The sequence below is a fragment of the Salmo salar genome, chromosome ssa25 (assembly GCF_905237065.1).
Source record: "Salmo salar chromosome ssa25, Ssal_v3.1, whole genome shotgun sequence".
NCBI lineage: Eukaryota > Metazoa > Chordata > Actinopteri > Salmoniformes > Salmonidae > Salmo > Salmo salar.
In genome coordinates, this window is record NC_059466.1 from 23,052,774 (window position 1) to 23,068,376 (window position 15,603).

General features: G+C 43.5%; 1 protein-coding gene across 39 annotated transcripts in view; it reads left to right on the plus strand.

The window, feature by feature from the left end:
• The window catches only part of clasp1a (cytoplasmic linker associated protein 1a), a 94,321-nt gene that overhangs the window by 3,277 nt on the left and 75,441 nt on the right, over positions 1 to 15,603 (plus strand). The window lies entirely within an intron of this gene.

A 15,603-nucleotide genomic window follows, 5' to 3' on the forward strand; every position in this document is an offset into this window, starting at 1 on the left:
GATAATTGTATGTTTGGGGTACAGAAATCATGTAATCATTTAAAAATCATGTTAAACACTATTATTGTAGGGGCCTCCCGAGTGGTGCAGCGGTTTGGTCAGAGAGAGCTTTACTTGTCTTATTGCGCTCTAGCGGTGGGCCGGCTCCTGCAGGCTGACTTCGGTCGTCAGCGAACAGTGTTTCCTTCCACACATTGGTGCGGCTGGCTTCTGGGTTAAGCAGGCGGTGTTAATAAAAAGAGCAGTTTGGCGGTTCATGTTTTGGAGGATGCATGACTCGACCTTCGCCTCTCCTGAGCCCGTTGGGGAGTTGCAGCGATGAGACAAGATCGCAATTGGATATCACCTCTTTGTTAAATTGGGGAGAAAAGGGGGGTGGAGTGAGTCCATGTGACTTGTTAAGCACATTACACCTGAACTAATTTAGGCTTGCCATAACACTTAATACTTATTGACTCAAGACATTTCAGCTTTTCATTTTTAATTCATTTGTAAAAATAAACAAAATCCCACTTTGACATTATGGGGTATTGTGTGTAGGTCAGTGACACAATCTCAATTGAGTCCATTTTAAATTCAGGCTGTAACACAACAAAATGTGGAAAAAGTCAAGGTGTGTGAATACTTTCTGAAGGCACTGTACAGTTAGAGAGAAGCTAGATAGCTGCATGTCTGTCATCACACATAGAGATGCATAGAGAGATGAAGGGTTTCATGAGTGTAGCTCGCTACATGTCATCGTTCAATAGAGAGAGAGATCAGTCACTGGAGATATTGAGAGTAGAGTATTGATATTGACTATTGGATGTTCTTATAGGCACTATACTATTGCCAGCCTAATCTCGAGAGTTGATAGGCTTGAAGTCATAAACAGTGCTATGCTTCAAGCATTGCGAAGAGCTGCTGGCAAACGCAGGAAAGTGCTGTTTGAATGAATGCTTACGAGCCTGCTGCTGCCTACCACCGCTCAGTCAGACTGCTCTATCAAATATCAAATCATAGACTTAATTATAATAAACACACAGAAATACGAGCCTTAGGTCATTAATATGGTCAAATCCGGAAACGATCATTTCGAAAACAAAACGTTTATTCTTTCAGTGAAATATGGAACCGTTCTGTATTTTATCGAACGGGTGGCAACCCTAAGTCTAAATATTGCTGTTACATTGCACAACCTTCAATGTTAAAATTATGTACAATTCTGGTAAATGAATTACGGTCCTTGTCAGGAAGAAATGGTCTTCACACAGTTCGCAACGAGCCAGGCGGCCCAAACTGCTGCATATTACCTGACGCGAATGCGCTTTTGTTAAATCATCACCCGTTTGGCGAAGTAGGCTGTGATTCGATGATAAATTAACAGGCGCCGCATTGATTATATGCAACGCAGGACAAGCTAGTTAAACTAGTAATATCATCAACCATGTGTAGTTAACTAGTGATTATGTTAAGATTGATTGTTTTTTATAAGATATGTTTAATGCTAGCTAGCAACTTACCTTGGCTCCTTGCTGCACTCGCACATTAGCAAATTTTTTATCTTTACAACTGGAGTATAGCCTACTAGGCTGGCATGAAAATGAAAATAGTCGTTGATTCGCTATTAAAGTGCATAAATGCCATGTAAAAAATATGTAATAATGCCACGAAATTCTAAGGATATCTTGTCAGCTAAATTAACTAGTGTAGCCCAGATCAGGACCTAACATAAGGACAACTCAGAGTATGCTATTCTGTTCATCTGAAATAGACCTATCTAAAATAAATAATGGATTAATTGTGAAGGTGTTCCAAAGGTCTGCATCAGTGGCTTGTAGGAGATGCTAAATGTGTTTGCTAATTAACGGTCAATTACCGGGAGGTCAACATTTATTTGCTTGACAATCACCAGCTGACACAACTTTGTGACCGCCACAGCCCTATGTGAGAGCATCAAATGGATGCAGGCTGAAGGGCTTGCTTTCAAGAGATGATTCAAGGGAATTGGGACAGTTAGGGCAAGGAAGAGAAGTTAGGAGAGGTTTTACTGGTTGGTCAGACTGTCCAATATCCTTTGTCCTTAGGCTGTCGTGGAGCATGTTCGGTTGGTAGACAGTAGGCTAATGGCATCGATCCTGTTTTGGCATTCGAACATTAGCCTGTTGGTTTTCAAGGTCAGAGTAAATTTGCCATGTCGTCTGAGTTATTCTATAAAGTCACCAACATAATCACGCTTTTCAGATGAAAGATGGGAATGGAAATCTTTTTTGGGGGGGGAGCACACTTTCATTTCAGATAGTTGGACACCTTTGATGATCATTTAATGTGCTCTGAGAACAATGTTAGAATTAATGCTGATTTGAAAGGAAGCATCTTCGATTAAGTGCCGTCATTAAGTTTAATGACATGAATCCACAAACATGATTATAACATGAATGTCATATATTATGCTGCTGGCCCATAAGATATCCGCTCCAAAGCAGATCTTAACAGGGTTAGTGGTTCAAAGTCTCCTCCTTACCATGCATGTTTTTTACAGCAATTAACTGGCCTATGTATGTAGCATATGTTATGTGCCTGGGACAAACAGATGAACACTAAATTAGAATGGCAGTACGGACATTTTACCTGAATCCTTTCTTCCCAATTCTCGAAGAATCACTTCTCCTGAATAATGTGAGATGCATTGCACCTTAACATAAACTGAATTGTTCTCCTTCAAAAACAGATATTCATGCAAAAATGATTCCGTAGGCCTATGACTTATCTATCACAATTGTGAGGACATCACCAGTCCAATTTATCAATGTGCCTTTTCTTTCCCATCTGTCTGTGTTGATATTTCCTTGTATTCTTTACAAAGCTGGTGATTTCTTGTTGTGATACGTAGTTTATTGTATACTGGTACCGCAGATCTCTATCTAAACAAAGCCATACTTGCCCTGGCCTACATAGTTTAGTGGGTTTCAGACATTTGTGTCTGCCCTGTTTTGCACCCTTGCAGTCTCTGTGTTTAGCTGTTTCTGCCCCAGGCCTCAGGCCCTCTGAGCTGGTAAACTAAGGCAGAGCACACCAGCCCCCCCCGCCCGCCTGCTGTTTCTGGCATGGCTAGGAGGTGGTCTTTAGGACCTGAAAGCTGTGTTGAAAAGGAGAGAGGCCTAATTGGAGCTGCCCTGACCTGGTTACTGCTCAGATGAAGGGGCTCCATAGAGGTTCAGTGATGACTAAGTGAGAGGGTTTCAGGCATGGGGGTCCACAGGTCCAAAGAGGGTTGTAATCACTTTTTGATTGCAGCCCAGACGGACCACAATCCATATTGATCCTTCACAGTGATGACACTAGTGCAGTGTCACAGGTTAAAAGTTGGAAGTCTTCATTGTCTGGTAGTGTAATGATTTCTCTGCTGTGCCTCTGAACAGCAGGCCAGGCAGTGGCTGTGCCTCGGAGCGACGCTTGCCTGGATGCAGACTGCGGTTAATGGGCCGAGTAATGTGGAAAGTATTTGGGTAGAACCAGAGAGAGAGTCTGTGTGTGTGTGGGGCAATTCTCCATAAATGGAGAATTGGGGTAGATGCCTGAGAACATTTTAAGATCAGACTAAGTAGTGCAGGCTTTATGGTCACTGACATCTCCCAATACATTGCCTTGTAGCCTAACCAAAGGATATCCACAGCTTTTCACTTTGAACACATTGACTGATCCTCAAACCTAGAACTAGGCCTATATCTGGTCCTGTCGTCACTACAGGCCTGTTGTTTGTCTCTGTTGAATGGAACAAGATAATATATAATGGAATGAACAAGTGGTCGTATAGGCATACTCTCCAATCCCTAACGGAAGAATAGTGAATCTCCTGCACTTCTACATGTAGACTAGTCCTAGCCCGCCTACGTAGTAACTGACACTGCTCTAGCTTAGTGTGTGATGTGTGTGGAATTACTGTAGTAGTAGTAGTAGTAGTAGTAGTAGTACTGTAGTATTTAGTCAAAGATTTTTGTAACTAAACCAAGATAGACCACAGCTTGTCGTTTCCAATGGGAACAAATGAGTTATAGTGGGCATAACAAGCAAGGAGGTGGGCAGAGCCAAGCACGCGCTAACGATTATCCTATTGGCTCGTTCTAGTATACATCTGCATATTTCCGTTAGGGAACACCTACTCTGTGAAGTGCGCATGTGCAATAACTCAATTTGCCTTTGCACTCCTAAACAGTGCAATTTTTAATAACTTTTGCAAAGGGTAAAGTCTACAAAATTTAGTCCACTTTGTTCATAACAGATTTTAGTTTTGGGTACAGAAAACTGTATTGAGATCAAATGTTTAATCGATGAGAATTTCCAGAATGTCGGCCAAAATCCATCTCGTTCCATCTTCTCCCACTGCCCCACAGTGGGCTTCCTCACTACCATATTTGGTAGTGAGTGGAAATGCCAACCGGATGCTTCACATTTATACATCCAGTGAAATATCTGGCTCATTGTTCGGTCTGTGATTTAGTCCTTCATTTGGCAGACTGTCCCATTAAGACTTACAGGGAGGGCAGGGATAACAACAGTACATGTCTGTCCTCTCAGCTCACAGTGGACATCATCATGATTTGTACGTATGTAATGAGGACATACAGGCTAACAACCGAGGGAGAGCTGTGATCAGTATGCTAGTAGTTGACATTTCCTTTCTCACAATGGTTTCTCTGCTGCAGTCTTTCTTTTCATGTCTCTGCCATACAAGGGTGTGTCTGTAGACCCAGCAGCCTTGCCTCACTTCAACTCTAAAACAACATTTAACATGTTATGATAGACCTAATGAAAGTTTAATGATGCAGGTGTGTCTGATGTTGAATAAATATCACAATAATGGGAGCAGTATTTTCAATGGCATATTACACTGTCATTATAGCAGCAAATCCTGAGGTTTCTCCAGGCAAGATGAATGTTTGTCTAATGTCTGCACTGTGGCCTGTCAGAACATAGGCCTGCTTGCGGTACTGTGTGTTTATGTTTGGTACAGTGCTTGCTGGCCCTGCTCTCCTGCTTGTCTGGCGCTGCAGTATCCCTTGAGGCATCCAAACTCAGGTCTTCTGCAGCAATCGCCACCTGATTCTGCCCTGCTCCAATCCACCAAAGCACACTAAACCCCTCCACCAAAGCACACTAAACCCCTCCACCAAAGCACACTAAACCCCTCCACCAAAGCACACTAAACCCCTCCACCAAAGCACACTAAACCCCTCCACCAAAGCACACTAAACCCCTCCACCAAAGCACACTAAACCCCTCCACCAATGCACACTAAACCCCTCCACCAAAGCACACTAAACCCCTCCACCAATGCACACTAAACCCCTCCACCAATGCACACTAAACCCCTCCACCAAAGCACACTAAACCCCTCCACCAAAGCACACTACCCCTCCACCAAAGCCACTAAACCCCTCCACCAATGCACACTAAACCCCTCCACCAATCCCTCCACCAATGCACACTAAACCCCTCCACCAATGCACACTAAACCCCTCCACCAATGCACACTAAACCCCTCCACCAATGCACACTAAACCCCTCCACCAAAGCACACTAAACCCCTCCACCAAAGCACACTAATAATCTCCTCTACCAATCCACACCAAACTCCTGTAGCTCTATTTAAATCCGTTTTGTTACCCAAAGCAGCAGCTTATCTCTGACGCAGATTCTATAGCTCAGGAAATAATACTCAACCCCAAGCTCAGCAAAATAGAACCTAAGCTCTAGCCTTTGTCTCACATTTTTACCACTTCTAAATCTTTGCAGGATAGGGCTACTGTCTCTTACTTCTCTCATCCATCAATCTGCCACTCACACTGTGTAGCACACCGTAGCCCTGGGAAACCAGGTAAGCAGGGCCATCTCTCTGACCAAATCAATGACCTCACAGAATCAGCTGTTTTGATGAGGCTTGAAGAAACCAGTTAGACAACACCGCCTCAATGTCTCCACTCAGCCTTCTTAACTCTCCTCCCCTCCCCATGTCTCAGTGGATGGTTCAACGGTCCTCTCTCTCTCTCGCCTCACCCCCTCTCTCTCTGTCTACTTTTTTCAGAATAACTATTTTTCTCTACCTCTTTCTCTCGCTTTCTCTGCCTCTGTCACTCCCTTTCTCTTTCTCCCATATGTCCCTCTGACTCGCTCTTTCCCTATACCTCTCTCTCTCTTTCTGTCTGGTTCAGAGACACCCCAGCAAGAACCCTGTCTCTCTAGCTTTGGGCTGAAGCGTTGTCACCCTGTGCCAGGGTGTTTGTGAAGTCTCCGTCTGCACCGAGGCACAGAGCACCGTGACACTGAGCTGCCCTATAGGCCCTGGTCAAAAGTTGTGCACTCTAGGGAATAGGATGCCATTTGGGACAAATACCCTGTGTCTTTCAGGCTGCAGCAGCGAGAGAGAGGTTGGCTCGCTAGCCGGTGTAGTCCTGTCCTCTGGCTGGAGGAGTCCTGTGTGTCGCCCCCACTGTCCCCCTCTCCTCTGAGGATGATGGCCAGAAGAGAAGAGAAGAGAACAGAGGGCACAAATGTCACAAAACCATTATAGTGGCTGGCTGATATTGGCCTTGTTGCTGTACTGACATGATATGCAGTATGCACTGTCAAAATCAGGATAAGCCAATAAGCCCTGTGGCTACATTGAAGGTGTATTAGCATTAAGTTGTCACTGAAGAGGCCACCTAAATCATACAAACCTGAGGCAAACTGGCACTGGTCCAATGTACCCTCAAACCATATTCTATGTATACAACTAGTTCCTCAATAATATGTTCTGCTAATCGTGTAATGCTGCTTGTCCAATGTAGCCTCAAACCATATTCTATATTCTACATACTTCCTCAGTCAGTATATTCTGCATTGCTAATGCTAATCCAGTACTGCTACTTGTCTTTCCCCTGGGGATGTTCTTTTGTGATAGATGGCATTTGTCATGGAAAGCTGCTCCTTCGTTTAGCTCGGCTGCAGTTGTTCACAGTCCCACTTGGCTTCAGGTGGTGAGAGGCAAGGAGATGAACATGTCCCTTGTTTGAGTGATGGGAGCAGTAAAACCAGTCCAGTAAGCCTCGAACCTTTCCCCAAAGCCTGTGCTAATGCTCTGGTCTTAATTCACCTTGTATGATATGTACTGTACAGAGCAACACACTGTAATATGATGCACTCTGTACAGCACAGCAGCAAGCCCAGCCTTTTCTTCTTGGAAACCTGACTGACTGACTGTTGAAGCTAGCACTACTGTGGGACAGGTAGGACTGTAGGGTTCAGTACTGAAACGTCTCTGGGGTCATGTCAACCCACTGAGGAGGACTTTGTGCCGGTAGAACCAAGACAAACACAAGCCTGTGTTCAACGTTAATCCAAAATATTTCCTTGTTATGTTTTGCGAAGCCTTAGGAATGCACAGAGCACCAGTGTAAGGATTAGGCAGAGGAAGGCTGAGTGGACACAGTCCCTCTCTGTGTTCTTCTTGTAATGTAGTGTAGCTATTTATTTGGTGCAAACAGCCGTTAGACTGTAAACACTGATGTGTGGTTGGAGGGAGCACAAGGCTGCAGTCAGTGATTTTTACAGGGGGGGTTAGGTGCTCTATCTTAGCTTCCTGTCCTCTGCTCTGGGCCTCCACACGATCTCCACACACTGTCTGTCTTTCTGTCCCCCCCCCCCATCTGAGCCAATGCACTATTGGAAGACTGCCATCCACCTCCATGTTCTCTTATGAGATTCCTCTTAACCCTGTCTGAGACTCGCGCCCCTATGGCAGTCCTTCTGCATCATATTTCATTTCTTTAGCAAGCTACATTCTGTCCTTGTTCTCTGAACTGAACTCATTAGATGGATGATCATATTGTATCTTGCTGCTGTGTGTGTGTGTGTGTGTGTGTGTGTGTGTGTGTGTGTGTGTGTGTGTGTGTGTGTGTCTGCATCCATGATCATATATGTGTGTGAGTGTGCAGTTAACCTAAGTGCCTGTTCGTGTGCTGTGCAGCAGGTTTTAATGCCGGTGCTGCTGCGGTAGTGGTGTTTTTAAGGCGGCAGCGCTGTACTGTGGTGATGTGGAGCTCCAGCGAGAGCACTTCCGGGCTGGCAGCAGGGCAGCGCCATGATGGGTTTGACACAGAGGGGAGGAGGAGGATGGGATAGCATGGGGAGAAAGGGGACTGGAGTATGTCTTAATGAACTGTTACTGGACTGCTAGTGTGTGTGTGTGTGTCCTCCTCTCTTTGGCAGCCTGCCAGCTCCCTTTTTCTCTCTCTCCCCTCTGTCTTCTCTTGTTAGCCATGTCAAGGCATCATCTCTAGGCTAAACACAACCCAGAGTCATGACAAGCTCTTTGTTGTCATCACCGGCAGTATCCCTGCTGCGGTCTCATCTGTGTCCTGTTGGGCTGCATCTCTGCTTTGTCTGTCACTCCTCTTTGTACTGTTAATATTTAATTTGGGCTGTTATTTAATCTGGGTAGTTTATTTGTCGAGTTAAGCAGCATTGCACATCTCAGTCCCAGGCACCCTTACATTTCCTTATACGTTGCATTTTTCTGTGTATTCGGTGGTTGTGTCAAAGCATTATGCTGGAGGGAAAGAGAACCAATTTTGAAAAGTAAGCAAACATTTAATGTTATCACTCTGCAAATTCTAAACCTAGTTCACCAGCAGGTGAATATGGGATCTCTGTGGCAACCAGACAAAAGGGATTGGAAAGGATAGGCATTAACTCACTCAGTCCTGCCCTCAGATGCTCATTAGAGCCCTTTGAGATGATTGGGGAACATTTTATCATAGCCTCGTCTTCTTGGGTATGATGCTACAAGCTTGGCACACCTGTATTTGGGGAGTTTCTTCCATTCTTCTCTGCAGATCCTCTCAAGCTCTGTCAGGTTGGATGGGGAGTGTCGCTGCACAGCTATTTTAGTATTTAAATTACTATTGTTCAAATGTAGAGCATTTGATTGCTAAATTTGGGAGTGAGTGAAGTGATAGTAATGGGAAACGGGTTGAATTTCCAATGTTTTGTTTTGAGTCAGGGAGGCTTCTGAACATACTGTACTCCATCAGGCCCTTTGTTGAGCAGAGAGAGAATCTTTGTGTGTAGCTGCTGTCCATAGTGCTGCAGTCTGTCACGACTCAATATGACTCAAGCACAGCTGAAGGTGCCCCTTGACCATCTAATAGCATTTTCGACCCCTCTGTATCAGAGACTTCGAAATTCTGACACCGTACAATATAATCGCTGTTTATATGAGAAATGTTCTGTACCTTCTGTTTTCTTACTTCTTGGAAACCGTTGTAAACATTTATTCATAAACTCCTCTCTCTAAGCCTACTCCCTGGCATACGGGCTCCCTACGGGAGGGCAGCTCCCGCTCAGCCCAGTCTGAGTTTATCTCTGTCCTGGCACCCCAGAATCCCTGCCCATCTATGCCTGTGATATGTGGTTGTCCCACCTAGCTGTTTTTAGATTAATGCACTAACTGTAAGTCGCACTGGATAAGAGCATCTGCTAAATGACTAAAATGTAAAAATGTAAATGAATGCATAGTGAATTGCGGGGTGTCTATGGCCTGAAAGTGGGGCTTAGCTTGAGGCCCCGAGTGGCTGATCAGATGAGCGTCAATAAGTATGGCCCCTCTCGTCTCCTAAACAACAGGCCCCTCTGTGTAGGCCCCTCTGTCATGGACCCTATCTAAAGGCTGTCTTTCCATCTTTGTTCCTCTCTTGTGTTGTCTTGTTTTGCTGTAATCCAGTGTTTGCAAAGTCCCTTCCTCTCAACTCAATTCAATTAGGGTATACAAGCGATCACTTGATTACAACCGCAGTTGATTCATGTAGCATATGTTTTTTTTCGTGTGCACGATGTATCATGCATGAAATGAAATGAAATGAAATGAAACTTTATTCATACAGCACATTTCACACATGCAATGTGCTTTACAGGGGGGGAAAACAAACTATGAAAATAAAAGTTGAAATATTACTATATAAAAAAACATGAACAATAAAAAAGCACCCCAAGGAAAAGCAAAGTTAAAAATATATGTCAGTTAAGGCCCCCTTCAGGTTCTCTGACAGGCTATTCCAGAGGCTGGGGGCATAACATCTAAAGACTGCCTCGCCATGCATCTTGGCCCAAGGTTTTGGCATAGTTAAAAGACGAGTGCCAGAGTACCTGAGGGACCTACTGGGTACATAACTTACAAGCATGTTTGAGATGTATTGGGGTGCACAATCATGGATTGATTTAAAAACCAATAGAAGAATCTTAATTTATTCTAAAACTCACAGGCAGTCAGTGCAGAGACCTTAACCTGTGTAATGTATGCTCTCCATCTGGTCTTGGTCAGTACCTGTGCTGCAGCATTCTGTATGTTTTGCAGTTGACCAATGGCTTTCTTGGGTAGACCAGACAGGAGAGCATTACAGTAGTCAAGCCTGCTTGTAATCAAATCTCTGTATTAGCCTGAGAGAGAAACGGCCGCAACGTGACAATGTTCCTCAGCTGGTAAAAAGCTATTTTGGTCACATTCCTAATGTGTGATACGAAATTTAATTCAGAATCTAAAATAACACCTAGGTTTTTTGCCTGTTTTATCTTTATTGCCTGTGAATTCAAATGTGTGGCTAGATTCTCTCCTGTGCTTTGGCTCCAACAATAAGTACCTCGATCTTGTCTTGATTTAGCTGGAGGAAGTTGTGAGCCATCCAAGTATTTAAATCACTGTCACGAGAATGTTCAATCCCAATGATGATAACTAACAATAATTTAAGCTTTGACCATTCGCCGAGGTTTGTAAGACCCTGGGTTTAATAATAATTAGGCAAAGACTCAGCTTCTGCAAAAGGTCCGTAAGGTTTATTCAGAGAACGTTTTAAAAATCATATAATGCGCACAGCCTTTTATATAACTCCTACAAGCGCCTACAACTCTACAAGTGCATCTGTTCCTCGCTGGGTGGAGGAACTTTATCTCCTGTCCTTGGTCTCACAGTACCAAAACATGTCTGTTGTCAGTTCCTCTTTATCACACACAAACACAATGTTCCCACTGTCTCACAATATTCTAGTATTATGTCTAAAGACATTGTCTAAGCTTCTGTAACTATTAGGGTGAAATACTTTAGTCATTACTCTTAATGTCATTCAGATTCTCTTATCATGAATTTAAACATATATAAATTCCCTAATACAGTCTTAATTTATCCGTAGAGCTAAATTCCTCTGGTGACACAAATATAAAGTTGTGTATCGTCTCCGTGGCAGTGAAAATCAATGCTGTGCTTTCTGATAACGCCTTCAAGGGGTAACATATATAAACTGAACAGTGCCGGACGCAAAATCGAACTTTGGAACGCCAAGTGATATGTATTTTCTCTGAGTTATGTTCACCAAGGGTGACAAACTCTTGACCGGTTAAATAGGTGCTAAACCAATTTAGAACTTGACCGGGTAGGTCACCCACCTCTCCAGTCTGAATCTGTGTTGGTTCTAAGATAATTTACCACTTTAACTAAGGCTGTCTCTGTGCTGTGATGGGCACAAAAATCAGATTAGAATTGTAAAAAAATACAGTTGGCACTTAAAACATTTTAGCTGTTGCTTAAGAATCGAAGGTTGGAGATTACTTTTATTCAGAGAAAATGCCTTTGAACAGGGAGTGATTAACAATAGCTTATACTTCTTCAGATATGCAATTAAAAATTGTTTATAAGAAGGTGGTGGGATAGGATCCAGAAGGCAGGTAGAAGGCTTAAGTTGTGATACAACTTTCCTGATCATGTCTGTGTCAACCAGGGAAAATAAATCCATAGTGCCTTTGTGTGGTAGGCTAGGAAACATATCATCAAACTTCTCATCAGATCTTGCTTGACCGATACCCAGCCTAATGTTTATCTTATCTCTGAAATATACCGCAAACTCATCACATTTAGATTAGGAGGAAAGTTCACATAGGTTTGCGGGGTAGGATTTATCAGGTCGCCAATGGTGGTGAAGAGCACTCTTGAATTATTCTGATTTAATGGTGATCAAATTAGAATAAGCATTTCTAATTGCCTTGTTGTGTATGCCAAGTTGCTCTCTCAGAATATCATAATTGACCTGCAACTTTGACTTTCTCCACTTCCGCTCTGCCTTTTTGCAATTTCTCTTTAATTGATTAGTCCTCACTTTAATTGATTAGTCCATCCCTTTGGATGTGGCATTTTTCAACTTTACTGTAGCGATGGCATCAATGGTTGCCCTTTAATTTGCTATTAAAGTTATCAGCTAAATCAACACGGAAGGCAAAATAGGTGATGGAGTATTGTTTATACACTCAAAATCTGTAGCAACTTCAGAGGTAAGATAGCATTTCTTAATAATGCGTTCAGTATTACCCTGTGCTATGGGCAACCAGGTAGTACAAAATACACAGTGGTGATCAGATAAAGCAACATCAACAATTGAGGATATGTCAATAGAAAGCCCCTTGGTAATAACCAGGTCCAGAGTATGGCTGCGGTTATGGGTTGGCCCAGTAACATGTTGGGAGAGTCCATAGAGCCCAAATGATTCATAAATTCAATGGGCTTTGTCAAGATAAATATTTAAATCGCCCCACACAATGATTTTATCATAGTTCTCAAGGACAATAGACGATAGTTCAGATAAATCAGTAAAGAAAGTGGGGCAGTGCTTTGGTGACCTATACAGGGTTATGGCCAGCACTGGTGGCTGACATTTAAACAGAATAGCATGATGCTCAAAATACCCAAAGACGCCAATCGAAATGTCCTTACATTTGAGAGCATTAGTAACAATAGAGGCTGTCCCCCCACCCCTTTTCCCTTTTTTGATAGAGTATGAAAAGCTGTAGTCTGGGGAGAGGCTTCAATAAGAGAAGCACTACAGTCTGAAGACAGACATGTTTCAGTGAGAAACATGCAATCAACTTTGTGCTCAGTAATGAGGTCATTCACGAGAAAGGTTTTACTTGTGATTGATTGCTCGAACATTTAAAAGCACCATATTCAATGAGTGTGGGCTACTCTGCCCTGGGGCATCTGCCTCGAGGTAACGAATGGAAAAACGACCAAATTATTAACGTTACAACCACGTTTTCTGACAGTCTCCAATCTATCAGAATGGTAGCAGATGACAGTTTGTATAAACTCACTAGAAGTCGTAGTTAAAGGAACATAAATTAGGTTACTCATAATAACCATAGTGCCGTGTCTATAGGAGTTGATTTGCTTTCCAAGTCCTCTGTTGCTTATTCTGACAGGGAGAACTGGAGCACTACCAGACCCTGTCCGTCAGTCTCTAAAACAGTTTTGATGTTGCTGGAAATAATACTGGAACCCCTGCGGTTAGGGTGAATCCCGTCTCTTTAAAAAAAAAAAAGTGCTGGTTGCTCCCACAACAAATCTTAAGTTGTCACAAAAAGAGACATTCCTGTCATTGCAAACTTTCTTCAGTACTTGTTCGGGGCAAAGAGTCGGCTGAAATGTTCCGAATCCCTTTGCCAGCACGGGACGAGGCCTGAGAGAATTATTCTCTTCCCTGTGCTAGCGAGGGTGTTTAAAAAATGTTTAGTCTTCCCTCAGTTCCATAGATGACCTAAAACGTAGGTCGTTAAAACCTTTTGAGCGTGACGATGGTGTCAGTATTGGAGAAGTTGGCCAGAACCGTGGGCAAGGGGGAGTTGATGTCATTGACACGGGCTCCTGGATGACAGTGGACCTTGGTCAGTCCACAGATCGTAGGCAGGCCAATATCTCTCACCTTCGAGCTTCCCACAATGATAGTGATCGTGCTGGAATCCGATGGGGAAGCGACCTGCTGAACTTCGGTGGGCATGGGGGAGGGTGCCACTGGGAGGCTGCCGGCTGTTGGTATACACCAAGGATCTGTGCCGTCTCCCTGGGCTGGTAGGTCCGTCTCAAGCTGGACAAAGCTGTTTGATCGCTGGATCGGATCTTCTCAGGTAGAGGGGAGGACAGACTGCCTCCTCGATCTCCTACGCCTTGCGAGTGTCCAGTCTCCCATCGGCCGCGGAGTTGATTTTGAACATCTGTCCGTTTAGATTGGGACAGATCAACGCCGCCTGACTTCTTGACAGCTTTCCTACAGGAGGCATTTAAAATTGAGATTCAGTTTGCCTGGGTTGCAGCAAGGTTGGTGTACTTAAAAAGCAGGTTATCTTTTTCTCACAGCTGAGTTAACAGCCGGAGGATCTCTTCCCTAAACTGCTTTGATGGTGGTGCATTTAGGGCAGACAAATCCCTGTCCATCCTGTTTCACCTTCATCTTGCTCTTGTGATTGTGTGGAAATCATCTCCCACCTGAAGTATTTCTGCCCAGACGTGGATAAAAACACCGGTGGGCTAGCGCTGCTAGCGTTAGCCTGCTCCGTTTTGAGGATGACTAGCAGCTAACTGCTACTTAACAGGAATCCGGGACACAAACTTGCGGTCCCAGGCATAAAGGCTGACCGCATCGCGGAATCTGTAGCAGTACGAACTTTAGCTATGATTTAAAAACTATTTCATAAAAAAAAAACATACTGAGTGTAGACAGTACACTGTTCTGTTCTGTGCTTTGAGGACATCTGTTGGTTATCTTAGGGAGGATCTACAGTATATCTTGTCTAAGTCATCGGTATTCAAACTCTGCTACAGTACAGGACAGGTGACACTCCCTCACATTCTGCTTCTCTGTCGTTTTTTGAGTGACGAGGATCTGTCAGTGTCAATCAATCACTCCAGCCAAACTTTGATGTTTTCTTTTCTCTCTGTCCTCTCTTCTTGTGATGAACAATACATCTGTCTGACTTGTGTGCTCAGCACACTCCAATGTGTTTTCTTAGGCTTTGTGGCAGCCTGTCCTTTAGCAATTGGATTACCACAGCATTGCATAGGGCCAGGCTGGTCTGCTTTGAAGTAGAAACCAGGCCCTAACGGACTCTAAGCAGACTGGCTGTCTCTGAACCTGCTCTGTCACCGATAAACAGGGCTATAGTGGAGAAGGGCCTGTCAAGGCTGCACTTATTGAGATACTGATTCTTCTGAAGACCCCTTGGGCATAGATCCATGCAAATTGTTATTGACCCTTTGTGCAGATTAGATGTTTCTGTTCAAATGGTTTTTAGGAGAACACCTTCCGTTAATCTTCTGGATTCTGTCCTATAATTTTCCTGTATCTATTCTATCTACAGTGGATATAAAAAGTCTACACACCCCTGTTAAAATGACAGGTTTTTGTGATGTCAAATAATGAGACAAAGAAATCATGTCAGAACTTTTTCCACCTTTTAATGTGACCTATAACGTGAACAATTCAATTGAAAAACAAACTGAAATCTTTGAGGGGGAAAAATAAAAAATAAACTCACAATAACCTGGTTGCATAAGTGTGCACACCCTTAAACTAATACTTTGTTGAAGCACCTTTTGATTTTATTACAGCACTGTCTTTTTGGGTTGGAGTCTATTAGCATGGCACATCTTGACGTGGCAATATTTGCCCTCTCTTCTTTTCAAAAGCGCTCCAAATCTGTCAGATTGTGAGGACATCTCCTGTGCACAGCCCTCTTCAGATCACCCCAGAGATGTTCAATTGGATTCAGGTC